Genomic DNA, 16,735 nt, shown 5'->3' with positions numbered 1-16,735 from the left:
TTTTTTTTTGTAATTATGTTGTTAGTTGTTTGTTGAAACATTATAGTGTACATAAATTTTTGACCCGATTATATAATGGCATCATTGTTTTTTTCCAACTTATTATGAACTTTGTAAATATAATTTGTTTCCATTGTATTGCGTTAAATTGAGATTTTAAATAAAAAGGGAGATGACTTTGAGTTTTCAACTTCTCTCCTCAACTGTTTGAATACGAGTTCTCTTACTCGGTCAGTCGAACAATTGTCATTTTTTCACAAACATACAACTTAGTCAAATCATTTTCATAACAAACTGTACGAAAAGGGAGATGGTCTTGAAATTTTCAATTCCTCTTCTTAAATGCTTGGATATGAGTTTTCTTACTCAGCCATTCAAGTATCTGTCGTTTATTCTAAAATATATCAACCATACTTAAAATCATTTTCATAATTATTCAAATGAAACAGAAAGCGGTCTAGAGTCTTCTATTCCTCTTTCCGATTATTAGGATACGAGTTGTCTTACTCGATTATCCGAGTATTCACCATCCATTCAAAAATACATTAATTATTATCAACTCCTTTCTATAATTAAGGATGACAAAGAAAGTGGTCTAGAGTCTTCTATTCCCTTTCTCGACTGTCAGGATACGAGTTGTCTTACTCGACTATCCAAGTAACTGTCATCCAACCAAAAACATCTCAACCAAACAAAATATCCAGCATATTAATCCAACTTATCACCCTCGTGTGATCAAAACTCTTTTCAAAATAACACTATTTAATCCTTTCTGATGCGCACAACAAACTAGTGCTTAAGCCTCCGCCGAGAGTAGACAAGCCAATGTTTAACCTTTAGGATGTGATCTAAATAGTCGTTCATTAAAAGACACCAACCAACCGTAGTCCCCGAACTACGAATGCTCTGATTTCCTTATTGCACCATAAGGATACGTAGGCAGGAGATTGTTGTATCTTCGCGAGCACACTAATAAAAAAACCTCCCCTTTTCCCTTTTTGAGGTTCTCATCCATTTCTATTTTAAATAATTTTATAACCCAAAGATAACAAACAAACATATATTATCACTCGAAACACAAATTAGAACTAAAAGGTTCCCGTTGAGTACAACGGACGTAAGGGGTGCTAATACCTTCCCCTTACGTAATCCACTCCCGAACCCGGATATGGTTACGACGACCATTATTCCATTTCCTAAAGGTTTTATCGATATTTTCCTATTCCTTCATTGGGATAAATAAAGTTCGGTGGCGACTCTGTTTGAACATAATTTTTTCCGCGACCATCGCGAGGAATCGTATTTTTCGAGATGCGACAGTGACATGTTGACGAAATATGCTAATTTTATTCCGATGAGGATGGATTATTCGATGGAGAGACTTGCTAAGTTGTACATCGAAAGGATTGTGTGTTTGCATGGTATTTCATCGAGCATTGTTTCGGATAGAGATCCGAGGTTCACTTCGAGATTTTGGGAAGGTTTGCAAAGTGCTTTGGGTACGAAGTTGCGTTTGAGTTCGGCATATCATCCGCAAACTGATGGTCAAACGGAGAGGACTATTCAGTCACTTGAAGATCTTTTGAGGTCTTGTGTTTTGGAACAAGGAGGAAATTTGGATAGTTTCTTGCCTTTGATCGAGTTTACGTATAACAACAGTTTCCATTCGAGTATTGGAATGACACCTTTTGAGGCTCTTTATGGCAGAAGGTGTAGAACTCTTTTATGTTGGTACGAATCGGGAGAGAGTGTTGTGGTTGGACCCGAGTTGATTCAAGAGACTACGTATAAGATTAAGATAATTCAAGAGAAGATGAAGGCTTCTCAGAGTCGTCAAAAGAGTTATCATGATAAGAGGAGGAAAGCTCTTGAGTTTGAGAAAGATGAGCATGTGTTTCTTCGAGTTATGCCAATAACGGGTGTTGGTAGAGCTTTGAAGTCGCGTAAGTTGACACCGCGTTTCATTGGTCCTTATCAGATTTCCGAGAGGGTAGGTGAAGTGGCATATAGAATTGCATTACCACAGTCACTTTCTAATCTTCATGATGTGTTCCATGTGTCTCAATTGAAGAGGTACATTGCGGATCCATCACATGTTGTCCCTTTAGATGATGTTCAAGTGAGGGATAATTTGACGGTCGATACATCACCTATGCGAATTGAAGATCGAGAAGTGCAGAAGCTTCATGGTAAGGAGATTGCTTTGGTGAAAGTGATATGGGGCGGAGTTGCCAATGGAAATATCACTTGGGAACTCGAGGATAAGATGAAGGAATCGTATCCGGAGTTGTTCGTGTGAGGTAATTTTTGAGGCCGAAAATCTTTTAAGTGGGGGAGAGTTGTAACAACCCGATTTTTAGTATTTAATTCTTATATTATTATTATTATATTTTATTTTATTTATTCGAGTGTTAATTAATTAATTGGTTGTTAGATAGTATAATAATCGATTATATTAATTAATTTGGTGTGTTAATTAACTATTTAGTTGATATGAGGTATAATGAATAATTGAATTAATTAACTTGGTGTGCATATTGAGCTGGTTTAATTTATTTTGAACTAATTAGAGATATTTAAATATTAGGTCTTATTGGGCCTATTAATTAAATTAGAGGTATCATGCTTTAAGCCCAAATAGAATACTAGTATATAAGAGGTGAGGGGAGTGAGAATTAGGATTCATTTGATCATTTGAAGGCAATAGAGAAAGAGAAGAGGAAAAGTAAGGAGAAGAACAAGAGAGGAGATAGGGTTTCCAGAAAATTGAAGAGGTAAGGGGGAGAATCCTTATTATTATGGGTTAGTATAATTGGGGCAATGGGTAGAAATATGTTTAGGTTGAAATCCCTAATTTACATGGTTTTGGAATTGTTAGGTCTTGATGAGTATTCTCGATTTGTGGTGATTTGATTGTGTTAAAACTGTAAATTAATGTTATATACTTAGAGTATTGTATGAGTTATAATTTTCTGAATGTTTGGCTTTTTACAGAATCGAAATCGGAGGTCCGAAAGCCCTCAAATAATGAAAAACGCAGAAAATTCTGCATTCTATTTTATGTTAACCGGTTACCCACCGAGCGTTAATCGGTTACTTGCTTGAAAATCTGCGCAGGAAGTTGATTCTGTTTTACGTTAACCGGTTACCCACCGAGCGTTAACCGGTTACTTGCTTTGTTTTACGTTAACCGGTTACCCACCGAGCATTAACCGGTTACTTGCTCTGTTTTGTGTTAACCAGTTACCCATCGAGCGTTAACCGGTTACCACTGTTGAAAAATGAAAAATTGAGATTTTAAAAAGTTGTATTCATTTGCAATGAGATCTAGTGTGCGTAGTTGATAATTAGCCTATATTTGTGAATGATATATTGTTATGAATGTGTATATGTACCATTGGTGGGTAATTCATAGAGTTGAATTATGGTGATATGTGGAATGTTAAGATGGTAGAGATGATCTTAATTGCATATGTGTTGGTATTTGTACATTCATTCATGGCATGGTCGGCTTCATGGTGGAAGCGGTGAAACTGTGGGTTCACATGGTAGCATACGTTGATCCTTAATTGGAAATAGGCGTAGTAGACGTTGATCCTTGAATGGAAATAGGCGTAGCATACGTTGATCCTTAATTGGAAATAGGCGTAGTAGACGTTGATCTTAATTGGAAATAGACGTAGTGACTTTGATCTTGTCCGGATCGGAAGCGTGTCTTGGATTCTAGATATTGAATCGGAAAGCGGTGAAACGTTGGGTTCACATTGCGGTACCACATGCATAGAGTCACATGTCTTGCATTGAGTCACATTAGAGTTATGTGATAATTGGGTGTATGCATTATTGTGATTGTGATGCGTGTATGAGATATGGTAATTGAATTTGATGATGTTTGGATACATAACTTGACAAAGTATATGATTATGTGATAATTGTAGTTATGTGTATTTTTGGGAATATAAGGCTCTGAATATTATACTCCTTGAGTTTTATGTGGGCTTGAAACATGTGAAATAAATGTTGGTTAATATTATTTACATGGTTATATGAAGTGTGATGAATTCCTTTAATTGTTGATTTAACCATTGTGCTTTATTATACTTCTTCATAATGATTTGAATTCTCACCCTTCTGTTGGAATGATGCTTTACACGGTGTCGCATCTCGAAAAATACGATTCCTCGCGATGGTCGCGGCAAAATTTATGTTCGAACAGAGTCGCCACCGAACTTTATTTATCCCAACAAAGGGATAGGAAAATATCGATAAAACCTTTAGGAAATGGAATATGGTCATCGCAACCATATTCGGGTTCGGGAGTGGATTACGTAAGGGGAAGGTATTAGCACCCCTTACGTCCGTTGTACCCAACGGGAACTGTAACACCCCGATAATAATAAAATAATTATTTAAATTGAGTTAATAATATATTTATTAATTTAATTAAATAATTGGAAATTTTATTATTATTATTATTGGATTATTATTATTATTGGAAAATATATAAGTTGGAATAAGGAAAAAGAGTTTTCATTTTGCAAAAGGGTTTTACGTGAAAACTGAGAAGCTGCAGAGAAGAGGAGAAAAGGGCAAAGAGACAGAGCAAGGGCTGAAGGTTGAAGAGAGAAAAGCTTGGAGCTTGAGATTCGTCGATTAACTCAGGTAAGGGGGGTTTATCGTCGTTTAATGGGTATTATGAATTAGCATGTACTGGGTAGTGATAAACCATGGAATTGACCCTAATTGGGATTTGGAATGCTGAAAAATTATGTTGGATAAATTGTGTTTAGGCTGTAATTGAATTTGTGTTTGAGTTGGTTGTGAATTTCCGAACGTATAGCTTTTTACGGAATTGGAATCGGAGGTCCGGAAGTCCTCCTACGGCGGAAAATGCGGAGAACTCTGCATTCTGCCTTGAGTTAGCGCAGGAACAGCTTCTGTCTTGCGTTAACCGGTTAACCCAGGGTGTTAACCGGTTAACACTGTGTTGAATTGTGAAAATGTGCTGTTTTGCTTGCGTTAACCGGTTAACCCAGGGCGTTAACCGGTTAACACTGTTGTGATTGCTGAAAATATTGCTGTTTGTGCTGCGTTAACCGGTTAACCCAGGGCGTTAACCGGTTAACACTGTTAAGTTTTGGGACAGGAAGCATGTTGTGCTGCGTTAACCGGTTAACCCAGGGCGTTAACCGGTTAACGCTGTTGCAGAGTGGAAAATTGGTGTTTTAAATGTTGTGTGCCTAGTTGAGGGTTGGCCTATGTTGGCATATGATGTAATAGGGATAAATTCCCGCTGTTTTGAGCAGTGTAGGTATTAGTAGAGCGTGCTAATACTGTGATTGATTTATTGACATGATATGATGTTTTAATGAATGTGTTGATAATGTATGATGGTATGCATAATGCTATGAGTGTATATCTTATGCATGTGTTGTTGAATGGACTGTTTATGGCTTAGAGTGTGAGCATAAGTCCATTGTGGATCATTGTTGATGATTTTGCATTGCTAGGTGATTTAGCATGCATATTGTAGTCCTTAGTGGTAGCTAATTCCCGTGGTGAGGAGTTAGTGAGTTGGTGGTAGCTAATTCCCGTGGTGAGGAATTAGTGAGTCGGTGGTAGCTAATTCCCGTGGTGAGGAATTAGTGAGTGAGTCACTAAGTCTCAATTGAGTGGGACTAGTGGACTTGGTAGCCGTATCTGGGTTTGATCGGTGAGGTGAACTATATGTTCACGAATAGTCGGTACCGCATGTGTGGAGTTGCATTGCATAATGTATGTATGTATGGCGTATAATATGAATGGATGTATTCCAATATTATACGTGTTGTTTTGGTGATTGTGTTGATATGAGTATGAGTATGAATATGAGTTGATGTGTTGTTACTGACTGTATGTTGTGATTAAGGTGATTAATGTGTTATTTACTTAGCATTACATGATATTTTATAATGCTTATTATAATGATTGAGGAACTCACCCTTACAACTATTTTTCAGGTAACGAGCAATGAGTTGAGTAGGAGTTAACACTTGGAGTCTAGTGTAGTCTACTAAGTGGGTCATGCTCTGATAGATGTAACATCGGGGCGGGATGTTTTGCCTTGTTGAATAATTTACATGTAATATGTTACATGTTTGAATGATCGATTTGATCTCTATCCGCTGTGTACTGTGCAATACTCTATGTTTTGAGTTAAATAATGAGCATGACTAAATAATTATTGTGAGATATTGTGTAACACCTTGATTGCATATTACTCTGATTGATGTGTTGTCATATTTTAATTAAATATTTGGGGTATTTTAGAAGGGTGTTACATTAGTGGTATCAGAGCATAGTCGGTCGAGTTGAGTCGTGATTATTCTGTTTTCCCTGTACGGGATAGGTGTTGTGTAACCCTATCAGTACTTATTGTTTAGCTTGTTGGATTTCAGAATAGAGATGGCTGGAAGAGGTAGAGATGATGCTGCGATTGCTGAGGCTCTGGGTATGCTAGCTGGAGTACTTGGAGAGAATCCGAATGTTATGGGAATGGGAGCTGCTCATCAACTGAGTGAGTTCCAGAAGAACAATCCTCCAATGTTCAAGGGAGCATACGATCCAGATGGCGCTCAGAAGTGGTTGAAGGAGATCGAGAGGATCTTCCGAGTAACTGAGTGTGCCGATAACCAGAAGGTCAGGTTCGGTACGCATATGCTGTCAGAGGAAGCTGATGATTGGTGGGTTGCTACCCGCACTGAGTTGGAATCTGCTGGAAATGCTGAGATCACTTGGGCTGTGTTCAGAGAGAGATTTCTGAGGAAGTACTTTCCAGAGGATGTCAGAGGAAAGAAAGAGATAGAGTTTTTGGAATTGAAGCAGGGTAACGGGTCTGTTACCGAGTATGCTGCTAAGTTCACAGAGCTGTCGAAGTATTACACTCCCTATGATGAGGCTAATGGGGAATTTTCAAAATGTGTGAAGTTTGAGAACGGGTTACGTCCCGAGATCAAGCAGGCTATTGGATATCAGCGGATCAGGGTGTTTTCTGACTTGGTTGACTGTTGCAGGATTTTTGAACAGGATTCCAAAGCCAGAGCAGAGAGCTATCAACAGAGGGTTGATAGAAGAGGCAAGAATCAGAATGATCGTGGGAAACCGTATGCAGCTGGCAGAGGTTTCCAGAGTCAGAGCGGGATGAAGAGGCCTAGTGGGGGAGACTCTAGTGCTCCTGCTAAGTGTTATAGATGTGGTCAGGCTGGACATCGTGTTCATGAGTGTACCAGTGCTGTGAGGAAGTGTTTCAAGTGTGGAAAAAGTGGTCATTTGGCTGCAGAGTGTCGGTCGAAGACTGTGACTTGTTTCAACTGTGGAGAGTTGGGTCATATAAGTCCACAGTGTCCTAAGCCAAAGAAGGAGAATCAGTCAGGAGGCAAGGTCTTTGCTTTATCGGGTTCTGAGACTTCTGCAGATGATCGTTTGATCCGAGGTACGTGTTATATTAATGGCTTTCCTCTTGTAGCTATTATTGACACCGGTGCTACTCATTCCTTTATATCTGTGGATTGTGCTGTGAAACTTCAGTTAGAGATATCTGAGATGCATGGAAGTATGGTGATTGATACTCCTGCGAAGGGTTCAGTGACTACTACTTTAGTTTGTTTGAATTGTCCTTTGCGTATTTTTGGTAGAGACTTTGGGATAGACCTTGTGTGTCTTCCTTTAGTGCAGATTGATGTTATATTGGGTATGAACTGGTTGGTGTCCAACCGAGTTTCTATTAATTGTTTTGATAAGACTGTGATATTTCCTGAGGTTGAGGAAGGAAAGAGTTTGTTTCTATCAGCCAGGCAGGTGAATGAGGAAGTAGCAGGTGGGGCCGAGTTGTTTATGCTGTTAGCGACCTTGGAGGCTAAAGATAAACTGGTGATTGGCGAGCTGGCAGTGGTGTGTGATTTTCCTGATGTGTTTCCTGAAGAAGTGAATGAATTACCGCCAGAGCGTGAAGTTGAGTTCTCGATTGATTTGGTGCCTGGTACTAGACCGATATCGGTGGCTCCGTACCGTATGTCTGCTGTTGAGTTAGCTGAATTGAAGAGTCAGCTGGAAGATCTGTTGGACAAGAAGTTTATTCGTCCGAGTGTGTCACCGTGGGGTGCACCAGTGTTGTTGGTTAAGAAGAAAGAAGGTACTATGAGGTTGTGTGTGGACTACAGGCAACTGAATAAAGTGACGATCAAGAATCGGTATCCTTTGCCGAGGATTGATGATTTGATGGATCAGTTGGTTGGTGCGAGTGTGTTCAGCAAAATAGATTTGAGATCTGGGTATCATCAGATCCGTGTGAAAACTGAGGATATTCAGAAGACTGCTTTCAGAACAAGGTATGGACATTATGAGTATTCTGTAATGCCTTTTGGTGTGACTAATGCACCTGGAGTATTTATGGAGTATATGAATAGGATTTTCCATCCGTACCTAGACAAGTTTGTTGTAGTGTTTATTGATGATATTTTGGTGTATTCGAAATCTGAAGAAGAGCATGCTGAGCATTTGAGAGTGGTTTTAGAAGTTCTACGGGAAAATAAGTTATTTGCTAAACTCTCTAAATGTGAATTTTGGTTAGAAGAGGTTAGTTTTCTTGGTCATGTGATTTCAAGAGGTGGTGTTGCTGTTGATCCTTCTAAGATAGAAGCGGTATCTAAGTGGGAAGCTCCGAAGTCAGTTTCTGAGATAAGGAGTTTTCTTGGACTTGTAGGTTATTATAGGAAGTTCATTGAGGGATTTTCTAAGTTGGCGTTACCGTTGACGATGTTGACTAGAAAGGGGCAAGCATTTGTTTGGGACTCAAAATGTGAAGAAGGTTTCCAAGAGTTAAAGAGAAGGTTGACTACTGCTCTTATTCTGATATTACCGAGTTCGTCGGAACCATTTGAGGTTTACTGTGATGCTTCATTGTTGGGTTTGGGTGGTGTGTTGATGCAGAATAAGCAAGTTATAGCTTACGCTTCGAGACAGCTGAGGGTTCATGAGAGGAACTATCCGACGCATGATTTAGAGTTGGCAGCTGTGGTATTTGTTCTGAAATTATGGAGGCATTACTTGTACGGGTCGAGATTTGAGGTTTTCAGTGACCATAAAAGTTTAAAGTATTTGTTTGATCAGAAAGAGCTGAATATGAGACAAAGGAGATGGTTAGAGTTTCTGAAGGATTATGACTTTGGTTTGAATTACCATCCGGGTAAAGCAAATGTAGTAGCTGATGCGTTGAGTCGGAAATCATTGCATATGTCTATGTTAATGGTTAAGGAATTGGATTTAATTGAGCAGTTTAGAGATTTGAGTTTGGTGTGTGAGAGTACTCACAATAGTGTTAAATTGGGAATGTTGAAGTTAACGAGTAATATTTTGGATGAGATTAGAGAGGGTCAGAAATCCGATATGCTTTTGGTTGATAAGTTGACTTTAGTGAATCAAGGTCAAGGTGGTGAATTCAGAGTTGATGAGAATGGTGTTTTGAAATTTGGTAATCGGGTGTGTATTCCGGATGTTACCGAGCTTAAGAAGAGTATTCTTGAGGAAGGACATCGTAGTGGCTTGAGTATTCATCTTGGAGCTACGAAGATGTATCATGATTTGAAGAAGTTATTTTGGTGGCCGGGAATGAAAAGAGAAATTGCAAGTTTTGTTTATTCCTGTTTGACTTGTCAGAAGTCAAAGATTGAGCATCAGAAGCCGTCTGGGCTAATGCAACCGTTGGCTATTCCAGAGTGGAAGTGGGATAGTATCAGTATGGATTTTGTTTCTGGTTTACCGAGGACAAGTAAGAGTTTTGAAGCTATTTGGGTGATTGTTGACAGATTGACGAAATCGGCTCATTTCATTCCGATTAGAATGGATTATCCGTTGGAGAGATTAGCCGAGTTGTATATTGAGGAGATTGTAAGTTTGCATGGTATTCCGTCGAGTATTGTTTCGGACAGAGATCCTAGATTTACATCGAAGTTCTGGGAAGGTTTGCAGAGAGCTTTGGGAACTAAGCTGAGATTGAGTTCTGCATATCATCCGCAGACTGATGGTCAGACGGAGAGGACGATTCAGTCATTAGAGGATCTTTTGAGAGCTTGTGTTTTGGAAAAGGGAAGTGCTTGGGATTGTTATTTACCTTTAATTGAGTTTACCTACAACAATAGTTTTCATTCGAGCATTGGTATGGCACCGTTTGAAGCTTTGTATGGTAGGAGATGTCGGACACCTTTATGTTGGTATGAGTCCGGTGAGAGTGCTGTGGTTGGACCGGAGATTGTTCAACAAACTACAGAAAAGATTAAGATGATTCAGGAGAAGATGAGGATTGCTCAGAGTCGTCAGAAGAGTTATCATGATAAGAGGAGGAAGTCACTTGAGTTCCAAGAGGGAGATCATGTGTTTCTTCGCGTCACTCCGATAACTGGTGTTGGTCGAGCTTTGAAGTCGAAGAAGTTGACACCTCGATTTATTGGTCCTTATCAGATTTTGGAGAGGATAGGGGAGGTAGCCTATCGTATCGCTTTACCGCCGTCGCTTGCGAATTTGCATGAGGTTTTTCATGTGTCTCAGTTGAGGAGGTACATTCATGATCCGTCGCATGTAGTCCAAATAGATGATGTACAGGTGAGAGATAACCTGACTGTTGAGACATCACCTATGAGGATTGAGGATCGAGAGTTGAAGCAGTTGCGGGGTAAGGAGATTGCCTTGGTGAAGGTAGCTTGGGGAGGACCAGCAGGTGGCAATGTGACTTGGGAACTGGAGAGTAAGATGAAGGAGTCTTATCCGGAGTTATTCGCTTGAGGTATGTTTTCGAGGACGAAAACTCTTTTAGTGGGGGAGAGTTGTAACACCCCGATAATAATAAAATAATTATTTAAATTGAGTTAATAATATATTTATTAATTTAATTAAATAATTGGAAATTTTATTATTATTATTATTGGATTATTATTATTATTGGAAAATATATAAGTTGGAATAAGGAAAAAGAGTTTTCATTTTGCAAAAGGGTTTTACGTGAAAACTGAGAAGCTGCAGAGAAGAGGAGAAAAGGGCAAAGAGACAGAGCAAGGGCTGAAGGTTGAAGAGAGAAAAGCTTGGAGCTTGAGATTCGTCGATTAACTCAGGTAAGGGGGTTTATCGTCGTTTAATGGGTATTATGAATTAGCATGTACTGGGTAGTGATAAACCATGGAATTGACCCTAATTGGGATTTGGAATGCTGAAAAATTATGTTGGATAAATTGTGTTTAGGCTGTAATTGAATTTGTGTTTGAGTTGGTTGTGAATTTCCGAACGTATAGCTTTTTACGGAATTGGAATCGGAGGTCCGGAAGTCCTCCTACGGCGGAAAATGCGGAGAACTCTGCATTCTGCCTTGAGTTAGCGCAGGAACAGCTTCTGTCTTGCGTTAACCGGTTAACCCAGGGTGTTAACCGGTTAACACTGTGTTGAATTGTGAAAATGTGCTGTTTTGCTTGCGTTAACCGGTTAACCCAGGACGTTAACCGGTTAACACTGTTGTGATTGCTGAAAATATTGTTGTTTGTGCTGCGTTAACCGGTTAACCCAGGGCGTTAACCGGTTAACACTGTTAAGTTTTGGGACAGGAAGCATGTTGTGCTGCGTTAACCGGTTAACCCAGGGCGTTAACCGGTTAACGCTGTTGCAGAGTGGAAAATTGGTGTTTTAAATGTTGTGTGCCTAGTTGAGGGTTGGCCTATGTTGGTATATGATGTAATAGGGATAAATTCCCGCTGTTTTGAGCAGTGTAGGTATTAGTAGAGCGTGCTAATACTGTGATTGATTTATTGACATGATATGATGTTTTAATGAATGTGTTGATAATGTATGATGGTATGCATAATGCTATGAGTGTATATCTTATGCATGTGTTGTTGAATGGACTGTTTATGGCTTAGAGTGTGAGCATAAGTCCATTGTGGATCATTGTTGATGATTTTGCATTGCTAGGTGATTTAGCATGCATATTGTAGTCCTTAGTGGTAGCTAATTCCCGTGGTGAGGAGTTAGTGAGTTGGTGGTAGCTAATTCCCGTGGTGAGGAATTAGTGAGTCGGTGGTAGCTAATTCCCGTGGTGAGGAATTAGTGAGTGAGTCACTAAGTCTCAATTGAGTGGGACTAGTGGACTTGGTAGCCGTATCTGGGTTTGATCGGTGAGGTGAACTATATGTTCACGAATAGTCGGTACCGCATGTGTGGAGTTGCATTGCATAATGTATGTATGTATGGCGTATAATATGAATGGATGTATTCCAATATTATACGTGTTGTTTTGGTGATTGTGTTGATATGAGTATGAGTATGAATATGAGTTGATGTGTTGTTACTGACTGTATGTTGTGATTAAGGTGATTAATGTGTTATTTACTTAGCATTACATGATATTTTATAATGCTTATTATAATGATTGAGGAACTCACCCTTACAACTATTTTTCAGGTAACGAGCAATGAGTTGAGTAGGAGTTAACACTTGGAGTCTAGTGTAGTCTACTAAGTGGGTCATGCTCTGATAGATGTAACATCGGGGCGGGATGTTTTGCCTTGTTGAATAATTTACATGTAATATGTTACATGTTTGAATGATCGATTTGATCTCTATCCGCTGTGTACTGTGCAATACTCTATGTTTTGAGTTAAATAATGAGCATGACTAAATAATTATTGTGAGATATTGTGTAACACCTTGATTGCATATTACTCTGATTGATGTGTTGTCATATTTTAATTAAATATTTGGGGTATTTTAGAAGGGTGTTACAGGAACCTTTTAGTTCTAAATTGTATTTCGTGTGTTAATTTATGTTTGTTTGTTATCTTTGGGTTATAAGATATTGAGAATAGAAATGGATGGGAACCTCAAAAAAGGAAAGGGGATGTTTTTTTTATTAGTGTGCTCGCGAAGATATAACAATCTCCTGCCTACGTATCCTTATTGTATAATAAGGAAATCAGAGCATTCGTAGTTCGGGGAACTACGGTTGGTTGGTGTCTTTTAATGAACGACTGTTTAGATCGCATCCTAAAGGCTAAACGTTGGCTTGTCTACTCTCGGCGGAGGCTTAAGCATTAGTTTGTTGTGCGCATTAGAAAGGATTAACAGTGTTCTTTCTGAAAAGAGTTTCAGTCACACGAGGGTGATAAGTTGGATTAATATGTTGGATGTTTTGATTGGTTGAGATGTTTTGATCGCACGGGGGCGAGGAAAAGATATGTTAAGGTATTTTTGGTTGGATGACGATGACTCGGATGGCCGAGTAAGACAACTTGTATCCTAATAATCGGGAAAGAGAATAGAAGACTCTAGACCGCTTTCTGTTTCATCTGAATATTCATGAAAATAAGGTTGTATATGGTTGACGTATTTTAGAATAAACGACAAGTACTCGAATGGCTGAGTAAGACAACTCATATCCAAGCATTTGAGAAGAGGAATTGAAAACGCAAGACCATCTCCTTTTTCGTACAGTTTGTTACGAAAATGATTCGATTAAGTTGTATGTTTACGGAAAATGACAACTATTCGACTGATCGAGTAAGAGAACTCGTAATCAAACAATTGGGGAGTGAAGTTGAAAACTCAAAATCAACTCCCTTTTCATTTGGCTTACTGTGAAAAATATTTGGATTTAATCGGGGTTTGGAAGTTTGTAGAGGAACGACAATTATTTGACTAACCAAGTAAGAGAACTTGTATTCAAATAGTCAAGGAGAAAAATTGAAGACTCAAAGTTATCTCCCTTTTTGTTTCTTATTATAAAAGGATTTGATTTATTTGTGCTTAGGTGGATAGAAGTGACGACTATTTGACTAACCGAGTAAGAGAACTCGTATTCAAATAATCGAGGAGAGGAATTGAAAACTCAAAGCCATCCCCATTTTCATTTCCAAATGAAATGGTGTTTGATTGTGATTGGATACGTTCTTTTAATTTTTAATGAAAATACTCGACATCGGATCAAGTTTTTAATTTTGTGTTTATGAATGAAATGAATTTTATTTTAGTGTATTGTTCTTCTACTCGATAAAATCGAATAGGTCTCATTGTAAGAAAGCCCAAGAGTAAGCTATGTGAGGTTGATGGCAATGCTTTAAAAGCGATCGACTTACAAAGATGTTTGAAAATGGGCTCGACTTTGAATCGAGAATTATGGTTTGTGTTCTGGATTGATGATGACGTGGAGTGGAATCGAATTTTTATTATGGAAATATGATGAAAAAGAAATCGATCAACCTCTAATTTTTAATTTTATCAGAATTTGATTAAGTCGATTAATTGAATTAATTAAGATTAATTATCAAAATTATTTAATTATCCATAAATAATTAAGTTAATTAAAATTAATTAATTAAAATGAGTTAATCAAACAAAGTTCAATTAATTAATTATTTTTAAAAAAAATGTGAATACGTGACAATGTTGATTTACTTAATTGAATTGGTGTGCTCAAACCGGTTTGTGCGAGATAATAAGGATTAATGTTATTCGCAAAATCCAAACGCGACGAAAGTATACGATTTATGTATTACAATTTTGGTGGTATACGGACATGACATTGCCGGATCCATAAATAAAAAAGAAATTGATTAAAAAAAGAATATAATATAATTCTACAACACAAATTTATTTATAAATGGAAGGTGTAAAAAGAATAGCTAATTGGCCTATCATACATGAAAGCTTAATGTTTAAACTATATTCATCTCTATAATTCCATAATTTAGATTCATTTATACTAACGTGAACCTATAAAGAAATATATAGTAAAATATGAAAGAAAGAAAAAATTAAGAAAAGTAGTTTTGAATTTTCCACACTAACCATAACAAATGATAACAGGACATGTGGCAATGGCTTAAGATAAAAAGATTTAAGATAACAGGACATGTGGCAATGGCTTAAGATAAAAAGATTTAAGACATGAAGCGTATTTCCTTCTTCGTTTACCTTCCCAAATTATAGATTAATATTAAAATCTTAAATACTTTTAATTTAAGTACCCATAACACCTCTCTTGATGCTTAGACTTATGTACTAAACAAGCAATACAGTCCAGCATAATTCCAAAAGTTCATGACTAAACCAGATTAAAAAATGCAATTCGTAAAACACATTCCAATACAACACTCATAAGAAAGAAGAAAAACAGATGCTAAGGTCAAAGAAACAAATCATGAATCTAGTTAGGGTGAGTACCCAACCATAAGTTCAAAACTTGATCCAGTTTCCACAGAAAATTTTAAGCTCAATGAAATCCAAAACACATTCAGATCCAAACAATTTCTTACCATAAAAACAATTTTCAATCCATATCAATATTTTCTTATAGGCAACCCAACCACCTAGCTATGGTAACAAAGCTTGCAACAACAACTTACATGCTTTAATGGAAACCGCAATAGCCTAAATAGATTCACAAACGCTACTGCGAAAAATGTAACTGACTCAATGTCGACACACAATCCGGACAACCAATAATACAAAGGAAAGGTCAAACGTGAAGGATTACCGTAGATATTCCGCTATTATATGCAATGAAGCTTTATTGTTGGAATGGTGGAATCGCCTTCTCAACCATGCCAAAATAAAATAGTCGTTCGGATCTGAACCTTGCCCCAGTGATGGATGGACTTCCGGCGGTGGCTGTCAGCGCAGAGCGGACGGTGGGTGTAGGCGCGGTGGTCGGCGAACGTAGGTTTGGAGGGTTGTGGTTGTGTGTGACGTGGTTGTCGTCGGAGTAGAGGGGTGGAGGTGAAGTGAACGCGGTTTGGATAGTGAGAAAAAGTGGTTAACGGTGGGAGATTATGGCGGAGAGTTGCCGCCGGTGAGTGGAAGAGAACGACAGTTGGGGTCCTTTGGGGAGATGATGAACAATGAACCCCATTTATCTTTTTTCTTTCCTTTTCTAATGTTTCCCCGAGAAAGATAGATGAAGTAGTGGGTAGGTGGTTTCACTGCCCTTGGAAGAAGAGGAACAGAGTTTCCTTTTAAAGTTTTTTAGTTTTTCTCTTGGACCAGTGGTGTATATGAGTGAACTCTCCTTTTTTACTTTTTTTTATAAGGAAGAGAGAGTCATGAGTATCTCCTTCTTTCTTTTTGTTTTCCTTTTTTTAATATTGTTAGAGAGAGTAACGTGTGAGAGTGAGGAAGAGTGAGGGAGAGAGGAAACGTGAGGAGAGAGTGCAAGCTGTCAAAAAAAAGTAGGAATCCAATGCGGTTATTATTAAATCTCACACAATTACTATTATTATTAAAAGAAATAATCCTATTAAAAATTCCTAATAAATATTTTGATTTAAATAAATTCTAATTATTTTAGTTGAATAATTAACCTGACAAAAATAGCGACCGATTATAAATAGAAGCCAAATAAATTTGCTCGGAAAATCAAATTGGGCACACTAAAATGATCAGCACAAAATATACTTATTGAAAAAATACAGCGTTTCTTCAAATTCTGAAATAAATTTTCACCGGTTAAAAGGCTCAGACGGATTAAAATGCAGCCGAAACAGTCGTTGAAAAATATAACGGGCACACCAGTTTAAACTACATGAATCGTAGGTTAATAATACTGGCGTCTGCAATTTTAAATTTGAAACTTTTTATCTGCTGATTTTGTCCGTACTTGAGGAAAGATTCAACCGATTTGTCTGTATTTTCAATAAATTTATCCTAACTGATATTTCAAGTATTA

This window comes from Lathyrus oleraceus, chromosome 2 (genome assembly GCF_024323335.1).
Source record: "Lathyrus oleraceus cultivar Zhongwan6 chromosome 2, CAAS_Psat_ZW6_1.0, whole genome shotgun sequence".
In the NCBI taxonomy this organism is placed as follows: domain Eukaryota; kingdom Viridiplantae; phylum Streptophyta; class Magnoliopsida; order Fabales; family Fabaceae; genus Lathyrus; species Lathyrus oleraceus.
The sequence above is the reverse complement of the archived record's forward strand: the minus strand, read 5'-3'. Positions refer to the sequence as shown.